We start from the raw sequence: 13177 nt of genomic DNA on the forward strand, positions 1-13177 counted from the left end.
CTGCTTCTAGTGATGCACTGCCAGCTATGTAATTGGACTGCCGACCATGGGTTAGACCCTGCCGGCCATCAATGAGGCACTGCCAACCACCACTGATGGCCGGCAGATCACCATTGTTTCCACAGATATGTTTTGGATATTTTGTGTCAGGTGTGGCTCACTGATCCATCCTCCATACACGTACTTCATACACGTACGTGTATGGAGGGATTGAGCAAGCCTTTTGGCTTACATTGCCTATAAAAGGGGAGGCCCCTCTCCCTTTCAAGAGGTTCAGAAATTTTAGAGACAAAATATCTCTCTCTCTCTCTCTCACTAGAATTCTCCTTCTCTCTTATATTGTGCTTTATAGTGCTTAGAGGTGTGTTTTCTCCACATTTTTGCAAAGGAACACCTAGTCAAACACCTTCACTTTGGAGCTGAGGTTCATTGAAGCTAGATTTGAGGCCTAGGACTTTGTTTTGGCTCAGAATTGTGGTTGAAGTTGCCTCCTTACTGTTGTACTTCAAGGGTAAGACACTTGTCCCTTTAAAGCTTTGTCTTGTTTAAGTGCTTGATCACCTTTGCATGCTTCTTTAAGACTGGTTTTTACCTTTTAAAAGCTCTGATTTTAAGGCTCTAGAATGATGGTTTGAGCCTTGTGTGGTTAGGGGAATGGTTCCCCTCTTTTGCTCTTTGGCTTGTTAAGCCTCTTGAGCCACCTTTCTAGGCTTTTGCTATAGCCTTTGTTTGGCCTTCTAACCACTGAAACTCAAAGGAATTTCAGTGGTAGAAAAGTGGTTTTGAGGCTCAAAATAAGAGGGGGTGATCCCCTCTCCTTATATGCTTGTTTTCTTGTCCTGTTGGCCTACCAAATGAGCATGTGTTTCTCCTTTCTTTAAGCTTTGTTCAAGCATGATTTTGTGATTTTTTGGGCCTACCATCAGTCTGTTTTTTTCTTGGTTGATCATTGATTGCTTGCATCTTACACTTGTAGTGCAAACCTTTCATACTAGCCTTGCATGCGTAATGTTTTAGCTCATCTTTCTAGCATGCTTTAGTCTAGCTCCAGCACATTTTTGGTGTTATTTTGACATGCTTTAACTCTAATTTTAGTTGTTGGGGTCACCTCTTGCTTGGTTTTTGCACTTGTAGTGTAATCCTCTTTGTTGGCCTAGCATGCTCCATGCCTTATGCCTCTAATCCTAGCTTGTGTTAGCTCTATCTCAGCATGTATTTGCTATTATTTTAGCATGCCCTAGCTCTGTTTTGAGTGGTCTTGGCCATGTGAGGCTTGTTGTGCATGGTTATAGTGTAATTGGCTTTGCTAGTCTTGTGTTTTGGGACCCCAAGCTTGCTTTGCTTGAGTTGTTTGTATACCTTAACCTCATTTCTCACATGATCTAAGTGTGTATAGTATAGTCACACTCTCACACATTAAACTCTTTCATAGTTTTTGTGAGTTGCGCCTTAGGCCTCGTTTATGAGCCAATACGTATGCATGCTTGTGTAAACTTTTGAGCTTCCATTTCAACATGCTTTGGTCTTTGTTTTGGTCTAATTGAGCTCTTTCCAGAGCTGGTTTGGTCATTTGTGCCATGCATTGCATGCCTCTTGTGTGAATGCCTTGACTAGCTTTGAGTTTTAAGGCCATTAGCATGTTGTACTTATGTTGATTGCATATTTTGGCATCATTTAGAATGTAATTTCAAAGCATATTTCTCTGTCACGTACTCACACATGTCACTTTTTCAACGTGTTTGAGAGTTGAGTTTTATGCCTTGCTTGCGAGACATAAGTTGAGCGTGATTTTCTTGTTTCATGTGCTCAAGGTTCATCACATTTCAGCCACTGTCTTGGCATGCATGAGCTCTGTTTTGGGCTGATTTGATCCTTTGAGCATGTATAGCATGATTCTAGTGTCACTTGTTTCACTGTTTGGGTCTCTTAACATGTTGTACCTACGTTGTTTGCATGTTAGAGTCTTGTGAGAAACATGCCAAGATTAGCATATTGCTTGCATAGCATATCGTTTGCATTGCATTGTGTTCAACCGGACGTTATGTTGAACACAAGGCGGATTAGTCCACTTCATACTCAAAGTGATGAAAGTGAGCCAATCTTCCTCAGTCTCTATTGCCTTTGATCATCCATGATGAGGTAGTGTATTTAGAGCCTTGTTTGCATTGCATTTATTGAATGTGTACAAGATCGGACCTTTGGCCATCATGCATTCCAAATGCTTGGATTGATGGTCTTGGATCTGATAGTGCCTCTCCCTTGATGTTTTGAGGTGATAAGGAGTGGCACAATACATACATACCTTTGGGAGACCCTCTCTTTCCTCTATCCTGTGCTTTGTTGAAGTTTGATGTCACAACACACCAGTGGCCGGCAGGGCCACATGGATGGCCGGCACCCTTCAATTCATGGCTGGTAGTGGTCCATCTTTGGCCGGCAGGTGGTTGGTAGTAGCTCCTTATGGCCGGCAGGCCATTGGTGGACTCCCCAGCATTGTTTTGGTAAGTTTCAGCAACAAGTTCTTGAAGACACCCTGCAAATAGAGCCTCTAAAGAACAAACCGGAAGACTTTTTCGGGGCGAGAAACTGAATGCGAGCATACATGTTCAACTTCTTGTAACAGAGCTGGAGCAACTTAGTTTAAATGTTTACTTGTTAGTTAGCATTTGGTTTTTGTGATTTAATTAATTTGTTAATTAATTAAGTGCTGTAATAATTAAGTAGCTTAGCTTAGCTTAGCTATTTCTTTATTGGTCTGTAATAATTAGTCTAATTAGCTTAATTAGATTAGTTGATTAGCTTAGCGTAGCTAGCTTGTCTTATTCATTCGGACCCTCCGTTGAGAGGGCATAATGTTGTAATAAGGGTGTGTGTGTGTGTGTGTGCATGTCTTCCAACCCCACTTCTTTCTCCCTTTTATTTACTTGCTTTCAGTGGTTAGATTAGGGCACGTTTTGATTAGCATACCTTATGCTTTCATGTTTGCATTCATTCATTTGTTTTGCATGCACCGGGCTCGGCGCATCATTCAAACTGTATTGTACTTCAATACCTACTTGAATACGTGTTTCAAACATGCTATCCAATTATTGCATTCATATGCTATTTAGATAGCTGAGCCTACTTAGTTGCATTTTTGCATGTGTTGCATTAGGCATTGTCAACATAGTTAGGAGCATGCATTTATTTCTAACTAGCTTTTGTTTTGGCTTGGAGTACACTGTAAGTTTTACGCTTTAGCATATTGCATGAGTGTGAATGCTGCCATGATAGCATGCTTGCCATGAGGCTATTTGCTCATGTGATTAACTGTATGAATGCCTATGGATGAAGGCTGGATTGCTTGAATTGGAACAATTCATCAAAATGTGAGTTTTAAGCCCACTTGGTTGTGGCAAATCATCATGTTTTAAGCCCACTTGAGAGTGGCAAATCCGCACTTTAGCCTACTTGAGGGTATCAACTTCAAATCATTTTCGAAAAACAAGCATGAGATGTTTTGTTCCAAATTGAGTGATTTAGTCTATACTTGTGTGTTGTGCGCATCACATAGTAAGTTAGCTAATTAACCTGAATAAGAACACATGTGTTTATAAAAACAACATATCATGTTTAGTAGAGGCCAATCTTTGATCGGGCGAGCAGGGGTGCTCATCTCAGGACCTTCCCCTCTCGTACCCAAGTTCCCGAGACGAGGCAACTTTGGTAACGACAGACACGTGGCCTTAGGCATGAGTCAGGGTTTCCTAAATTTTCCAAAAACAAAATATTTAGGTGGCGACTCTATAATCTGGCAAAGTAGTCCATGTTTGGCGCTTTTTGATTAAAAATTGATTTTTCAAAACCAATTGCCAGATTTGGACTCTTTGGTGATTTATCAGTCTTACATTGCACTTTGTGAGATTAGATTTAGAACCGTGACAGGAGTCCGAACTGTAGTAGCTAGAACCCAATCCGTGCCCTCTCCGAAAGGGGGGCACGCGGAGCGAGTTTCGGGCGGTCTACAGCTCTAACTTTTGCCAAGGCTTCCCTTTCTGGGTTTTCAACCTTGCGAGCTCAGCTTTTCTTATTTCAAATTTTTTGTGCTCTAACTTTTGCCTAGGTCGCCATTTCTGGTTTTCGGCCTAGCGAGCCTCTCAAGGGTAGTATTTCTTCAACTTATCCATGTTGATTGGTTGGGAGAACTCAAGGCCATCTAAATCCATAAGAATGACAGCTCCACCTGACCATATTGACTTGATGATGCAAAGGCCAGTCCAATTAGGTCTGAACTTGCCTCTAGGGTCATGAATGGGAGCTCGGTTGTCTTTGAGCACCAGATCCCCTTCTTTCAAATTCCTGGACTTAACTTTCTTGTTGAAAGCCCTGGTAATTCTACGTTGATAACCTTAGGCGTGGTACAGTGCTTTCAGCCTCCTCTCATTGAATAGCATAAGTTCTTCGAACCTGCTCTGCTGCCAATCAGCTTCCACTATCTGGCACTCGGCCATCACTCGCAGCGACGGAACCTCAACTTCGATCAGAAGAATAGCCTCCATCCTATAAACAAAGGAATACGAAGTTGCCCTAGTAGAAGTGCAAATCGATGTTCTGTAACGCCAAAGAGCAAATGGCAGCTTATCTAACCAGTCCCTATAGGTTTCCACCATCTTCTGCAGGATGTGTTTGATGTTCTTGTTGGCGGCCTCAACAGCTCCGTTGGTTTGCGGCCGATATGTAGATGACTTATGAAAAGCCACGTTGTATTTCTCCAACAAGTCGATCACTTCCTTCTTGAAGTGGGAACCATTGTCTGAAATGATCTGGTTCGACACCCCATAGCGGCAAATAATGTTGTTCTTGATGAACTTAGCTACGTGCGATGCTTTCAGCACTACGTAGGATTGGGCCTCGACCCACTTTGTAAACTAATCTATCGCCACCAGGATATATTCATGCCCGTTTGACCCTTTGGAGTAACTGCCCCAGTGGCATCAATCTCCCAGACTGAAAATAGCCATGGCGAAGTCATGTTGTACAGCATTGACGGTGAAATATTCATGCGATTTGCATAGATCTGGCATTTGTGGCATCGCTGAACAAAACCAATACAATCCTCCTCTATGGTTGACCAGTAGTAACCCTGTCTGAGAATTTTCTGAGCTAGCATCACTCCGCTCATGTGCGATCCGCACTTTTCTGCATAGATGGCCTCCATCAGGCGCTTTGACTCTTCCGCATCAACACACAGTTTATACATTCCCAGATGGCCACGTTTGTGCAATTTACCTCCGCAGAGGATGAACTGAGCAACCATTCGCCGAATTGCCCTTTTGTCTTTGGCATTTTCCCCTGGCGGATAAGTCTCCTTTTCCAAGAAGTTCCAAATATCATGGTACCAAGGGTTCTAATCTTGTACTTCATCTATGGCGGCAATCAGCATGTAATCTGGCACATACCTCTGTTCGATGATGATCGGACGCATCCGGACTCCCAAAGGGATGTCTATCATGGAAGATAGAGTTGATAAAGCGTCAGCGAACCTGTTATTTTCTCTTAACAGATGCGTGAAGGTTAACTTCTCAAACCTAGGAATCAGAACGTCTAGGGTTTGGTGATAGATTTTCATTCTTTCTTCCTTAACCTTCCAGTCTCCTTTAGCTTGAGACACAACCAGGTTTGAGTCTCCAATGACATCCAACCGTTTTGCCCCTAGTTCAAGGGCGGCTTCCAAGCTAGTGATACATGCCTCATACTCTGCCTTGTAGTTCGATACCTTCAACCAGAGTTTGAAAGCTAAAGGTATGTGAGAATTATCGAGTGCTATCAACAACACTCCTATCCCATACCCGTACTGATTAGACGCTCCGTCAAAGTACATGGTCCAAATCTCTTCTTCGACCTGCAGAATGGCCTCATCTGGGAATAGGTACTCTACTGCTTCATCCCCCTCTACTGGGCGATTGGCTAGGAACTCCGCTACCACTCTCCCTTTCACAGACTTGTGCGCCATGTACTTCAAATCAAATTCGAAGAGAAGAAGCAACCAACAGGCTAGCCTACCCATAAGCGCTGGTTTCTCGAAGAGATATTTGATGGGATCTAATCTTGAAACCAGAATTACGGAGTGAGCTAACAGGTAGTGCCTCAACTTCCTGGTAGCCCATACCAAGGCCTAGCAAGCCTTCTCAAGCGGAGTGTAATGGGTCTCATATTCCAGCATCTTCTTGCTCAGGTAATAGATGGCCTTCTCCACTTTATCCTCAGATTCTTGTGCAAGCATGCAGCCCATCGTCGTATTGGTTACGGACAGGTACAAAATCAACGGATTCCCCAGCTCTGGCGGCGACAACACAGGTGGGTTCTGTAGATACTGCTTGATCTGCTCAAAAGCAACTTGACACCGGTCATCCCATTGGAACTTCTTTCCTTTCTTTAGGAGATCAAATAGTGGTTCACAAGTCAAGGTTAATTTTGCGATAAACCGTCTTATGAATTGCACTTTACCCAGAAAGCCTCGTACCTCCTTTTCAGTCCTCAGCGGTAGCATTTCTAGTATGGCCTTGATTTTGGAAGGATCGACCTCGATGCCCCTTTATGTAATCAAGAACCCCAGCATTTTCCCTGCTGTAACACCGAAAGTACATTTCTGAGGATTCAGTCGCAGCCGATATTCTCTGATCTATTGGAAAATTTTCTTCAAGGCATGTAGTGGCCCTCTCTTTCCCTTGACTTGATAATCATGTCATCCACATACACCTCGACCTCTTTGTGGATCATATCGTGCAAGATCGTAGTTGCAACCCGTTAATAAGTAGCCCTAGTATTCTTCAAACCGAGCGGCATCACCCTATAGAAATAGGTTCCCCACGAGGTGGTGAAGGCAGTCTTTTCCCTATCTTCAGGTGCCATCAAAATCTGATTGTATCCTGAAAACCCATCCATAAATGAGAGCAGCGCATGCCCCGCAGTGAAATCCACTAATTCGTCGATGTGCGGCAGAGGAAAGTCGTCATTCGAACTGGCCTTGTTCAGATCTCTAAAGTCTACACACACATGAATTCTGCCATCTTTCTTTGGGACCAGAACTATGTTGGCCCACCAAGTAGGATACTCAGTGTAGACGTGCCCCGAGAACTCTCCGGGATCCGCACTGCGAGGGCGCGAAATCCATTTTGTTCTCTAGCTACTACAAGTTCGGACTCGTGTCATGGTTCTAAATCTAATCTCACAATGTGCGATGTGAAACCGATAAATCACCAAAGATTCCAAATCCGACAAATCGTTTTGGAAAATTGATTCTAATAAAGAAGTGCCAAACATGGACTGCTTTGCCAGATACAGAGTTGCCACCAAAATATTTTATTTTGGGGGAATTTAGGAAACCTTGACTCGTGCCTAAGGCCACGTGTTCGTCATCACCAAAGTTGCCTCGGCTCGAAAACTTGGGTACGAGAGGGGAAGGTCATGCAATGAGCACCCCTGCTTGCCCGATCAAAAGATCGACCTTTACTAAGCATGATATCTTGTTTTTGAAAACACATGTGTTCTTATTCCAGTTATTTAACCTAGAATTACTATGTGATGCACACAGCATACAAGTATAGACTAGATCGCCTAAGTTAGAACAAAACATTACTTGTTCGTTTGTGAAAACGGTTTGAAGTTTGCTACTCGCAAGTAGGCTAAATCGGGGTTTTGATGAATTGTTCCAATTCAAGAAATCCATCATTCACCCACAGGCATTCAGGCAGTTAATCAAATAAGCAGTTAGCCTCATGGAAAGCATGCTTTCATGGCAATCAATAACACGCATGCAGTATGCTAAAGCGTAAACACTCACAGTGTACTTCGAGTCAAAATAGAGAACTTGTTAGAAATCATGCATGATCCTAGTTCATGTTAAGATGGCTAATGCAACACATGCGAGAATGTAACTAAAATAGGCTTGGCTATTCTAGAATGGATGTGAAATGCAACTTGATAAAATGCTGTTGAACACGTATTCAAGTAAATGTATTTAAATACAATGCAGTTAGTATGATGCGCCGAGCCCAGTGCATGCAATACAGATGAATGAATGCACGCATGCAAACATAAGGTATGCTAATCGAAATGTGCCCTAAAACTAACCATCGTAAGCGGTTAAGTAAAAGGGAGAAAGAAATGGAGGTTGGAAGACATGCATCACACACACGCACGCTTATTACAACACTTGGCCCTCCCGACGGAGGGTCCGAATAAGAAGCTAACTAGCTAATCTAAGCTAATTAAACTAATTATTACATCACAAAATTGAATAACTAGCTACAGCTAATTATTACAAAATAAGCTAATCAAATACAAACAAGCAGCTAAACGCATTAACTACTTAAGTACAAATAGCTAACTAGGCATGGCAACTAAGGAAAGCAATAAAACAGGAGCCTCGAGGCGAAAAGTGTATGCATGCCCGGTCGCCTAGTTCGGAAATCCGTCGCGATGCCCCAATTTGCCTCTGTTTGCAACTGTTCTCAGAACCTTGCACCAAGCTCCAGAAAGCTTCTAACACACCTTGAGGACCTGTGGGAGGGTGGCCGACGACCTGTCATTGTTGCAGACCAGAAAAAGTGGTTGGCCAGCTAGTTTTTCTGGCTGGCCGACCAGTTGTTGCTGCACTTCTCCAGTTTGCTGCAACAGAGAGCAAGAAAGGGCATGGCAATGTATTGGCAAGATATGTGTGCACAACCATCCTCCCTATCATTTCATGAGCTCAAGGGAGTGTGGTTCTCGACCCTCGGGCCACCAATCACGCATCTCGATGCATGATGGCTGAGAAGCCAAATTGCACAATTCAATATGAAATGAATGCACAAGTAAACACATAAAGCCTAAAACTCTATCATGTATGATCAAGAGCGTCAGTGACCGAGAATTGAGACACATTTCATCACTTTAAGTATGAAATGTCCCTCGCTCCTCGTGTTTGGACTAACACCTATTCCAAACAAAATGCAAGCAACTCAAACATGCAAACATGCAATGCAACTTAAGCATGCAAACATGCAATGCAAGGCATGCAAAACACAATGCAACTACATGGCATACACAATGCAATGTGACCTAAGTATGTAGACAACATGGCATACACAATGCTAAATGCTAAGAACATGGCATACTCAATGCAATGGACAACATGGCATACGCAATGCGATGTAACCTAAGCATACACAATGCAAAGTATATGGCATACACAATGCGATGTAATATAAGCATGCAAACAACATGCAATCAAACATGCTCAATGGACTTAAACCAAAATGGACAGACCTCAGCCATGCCCAAATCTGAGGCCATAATGATGAAACTACAGTATGAAGCACAAAGTAAATGCATGCACAATGTAAAGGCCCATTGACCGGGCAGAAGAGCATAACTCTCAAGCATGATGAAGAAGCGATAAACATCGAAGTGTGACAACACTAAAAACTCTGAAATCAAGTGTGAAATGATGCCAAACCATTCAAACAACACAAGTAAAGCATGCAAGAGGTCCTAATGCTCAAGGCCATTAAAGGGACTACACAAAGGGCATGCGATACATGGCACAAATGATTGAACCAATCATGGACAGAGCTCAAGTTGGTCTAAACAAAGACCAAAACATGCTAAGATAGGGGCTCAAATGCCTAGGCATGCAAGCATACACCCTAGGCCATAAACAAGGCAGCAATGCATAACACTCAAAGGCACTTAAAGAGTGAATGAAGTGGGAACATGGTAATGCTACATGCTCTGAAATGTCATGTTAAAGGATGCCAAATCATGTACACAACACAAATGAAGCATGCTATGGTACCCAAAGCTTGAAGCTAGCATAGGTATTTGTACTACAACTATGCAAAACATGAAGCATATGGTTAAGGCAACCCAAAACAGTCCTAGAACATGCCAAAATGAGTTTAAAACATGTATGGAAGGAAACCAAAATAAGCTAGCATGGTGAGCATGAAACATGATACATAAAGGCAAATAAGATGGATTGCACTACACCTATCAAGACCAAGCATGAGATGGCTTCACCAACAAAAATCAGAGTTATATCATGGCAAAATAACCCCAAAAACACATTGAAATGATATCTCGCAAGCTTAGGCATGAAGGCATACGCAATGATTCATGTTAAAGGCATAAAGGACCAACCCTCCAACGCATTGAATAAGTGAAAGATGAGAGTGTATGGCCATGAAACATGGGCTGAAATAACATTTCAAATGATGCCAAATCATGAAAATAGGTCAAGCAATGCATGCTAGTGGACTTGATACACAAAGCTAACAAGCTAGAATGCACTATAGCTATACAAAGCATGGCATGCATGACCAAAACAACAGAAATCAGAGCACCAGCATGCTAAAACATGGACAAAAGCTTCTTAGAGTTAAGCCAAAAGAATGCTAGAATGACATATAAAAGCATGACACACATTAGGCTACTTCATGGAATTGCACTACAAGTGCATGGAGCATGCAAGGGCCAACCAAACCAAACCTTAACAGAGGTATGACATGGTAAAACATCACCAAAAACATGCTGAAATGGAGTCAACATAAGCTAGAAAGTCATGCTACTTCATGAAGCATACAAGACTAGTTTATGAAATTTACACTACAAGTGTATTAGGCATGCATGAGGTGACAAAACCAAGTAAAAATAGTGGTATGCCATAGCAAAATAACCCCAAATACAAGCTAAGATATGGCCAACATAAGCTTAACAAACACGCTCAAACATGAGGCATTCAAAGCAAGTATGCAAGGCATAATGAGAGGGTCAGGGGATGACCCTCTCCTATTTGGGACCTCAAAACCACCTTTCCACCACTAAAAATCCTCTGGATTTTAGTGGTAGAAAGGTCATGCAAAGGCTACAACAAGAGCCTAAAGGGATGGCTCAAAACAAGACCTAACAAGGCCTAAGAGGGGGTAGATCACCCCCAACACAAAAGTGACCTTAAACAACCTTGTTAAGGGCTGGAAAGTAGAACTTTTTGCAGTTAAGAGTTAAGCTTAAATCAGCATGAAAATGGGTCTAAAAGCTTAAGCAAAACAAAGGGATTTAAGGGTTAGAAGCTCACCCGTGTAGAACAACTTTGAAGCTACAACTGCAGCAAGTTTTCCAAGCTCAAACCAAACCAGAAACTTCAAAACCAGCTCCTTAGCACCTCAGCAACAAAAGGATGGTGTTTGAGTGTGTGTTTGTGCGTTAAAGTATAGAAAAATTACACTTTTGAACACAAATATGAAGAGAATATGCAAGATAGATACAAAGGTGTGTATGTATAGCTCCAGCCACAAATTTTTGAACCTAGAGGAGGGAGGAGGAGGCTCTCTTATATAGAGAACCAATGCTCAAGCTTAGGGTTCAAGGCCATCCCTCCATACACGTGTATGGAGGATGGTTTTGGTGCCTTCCAGCTGGCACAACTGGATGAAAATATCTCCAAAAAGATGACAAAAAGTAACCGACCATTTGAAGTGGTCGGCCAGCTACTTGAAGTGGTCGGCCGACCACCACAAGTGGTCTCCCAAGACAACAAGTGGTCAGCCATGGTGGGAGAGAGTCTAGAGCATGAAAACAATGCAGTGGTGTGGTGGCCGACCAGAAAAGATGGCCCAAAGACCAAGGAGAATAGTTGTCAGACCAGAAAATTGGCTGGCGGGGAGAAAAGAGGTCTCCAAGGGGAAGAACTGGTCTCCCACCCTTGTACCACCTTCCAAACAAGGAAAACAAGGTTTGTACCAAAAACAAACGAAAACAGATGCAAGATGAAAGTTCGGGAGGCAAAGCGTGCAGCCGAAAGCCGCGAAAACTAGTCTACCGGCACCAAAAGTGGTTTACGACCACAAAAGTGGTCTCCCAGACCACAGTGTCCCTCTAGGCAGAGGCAATAAGGTGTGGTTCAAAAACCACGCCAAACGGAGAACGTTAAGCGATCTCAAGACAAGGCGCACGGCCGAAGGCTCTGAAAATTGGAAACTAGTCTCCAAGCGCGAAAAGTGGTCTACGACCACAAAGAGGTGGTCCAAAGACCATCTTCCTCCCTCCAGGGAAGAGAAACATGGCTTGGTCCGCAAACCTAGCCAAAGCACAAAGAGTTCAGACGTCCGGAGGCAAGGCACCCAGCCGAAACTCTGGAAACTCGAAACGAGCACAACATGCGCTATCACCGAGCGCTCAATCGATGACGTCTGAGTCTTAAGGTCGGTCAAAAATGGGGTGTCTACAGTTGCCCCTCTTTGACAGGACTCGGAAGTCATAAGTGACAGGAGTGAATGTCAAAGCCCAGAGACGACCCATTTTTGACAAGGCCGAAGACTTAGACAAACAGGCAAGATAACAAAGAGATGAGCCCGCAGGCAGGGGCAAGATGCAAATGACATGCATAAAGCCGAACATAATTTATGATCATGCAAAGAAAGCTGTAATGAAGCAATTATACACAACAAATGCAACAGTTCAAGCAAGCAAATACGAACCAAACTACATTACATGCAGAAAGGATGTAAGAGAATTATACAATTCTCGCTACGTCTCACGTGGAGTAAATACAATACTGTCTGGTCGCACCAGCCTCAAATGAGCTGTACATACAATATCGTGGCTGCAAAAGAAAGAAACTCGACAGGTACAATATAGTAACAACATATGTTCAACGTTACATCAAGATGCAATATAAACACGTGCACATATGATGCCGATGGAAAAGTGCATAGCAATGCAAGTGAAAAGTGCGTGACAACGCAAGTGAATAGTGTGCATAACAATGCAACCTAAGTTTGCGCAACAACGCGGGTGAAGAGGTGCATGACAATGCAACCTAAGTGTGCGCATAACAATGCGATGGAGGGGTGCATGACGATGCAACCTAAGTGTGACGCATAACAATGCAATAGGAATGTGCAAAACAATGCGAGCAAAATGTGCGTGACAACGCAAATAAAGTGTGCCTGACAATACGAGAGAAACGTGCATCACAATGCGACGAGTGGTGTGCATAACAATGCAAAGAGTGATGTGCATTACAATGCAACAAGTGAGCATGACAATGCGAGAGACATAAGCATAACAATGCATTTTAGTGCAACTTCAAAAGCATGTTTGAAACAAAACACTGAAAAAGGAGATACAAGTCTTAACGCAAGCAATTCAACCTGAA

Source organism: Camellia sinensis, chromosome 9 (assembly GCF_055761805.1).
Source record: "Camellia sinensis isolate YWXY chromosome 9, ASM5576180v1, whole genome shotgun sequence".
In the NCBI taxonomy this organism is placed as follows: domain Eukaryota; kingdom Viridiplantae; phylum Streptophyta; class Magnoliopsida; order Ericales; family Theaceae; genus Camellia; species Camellia sinensis.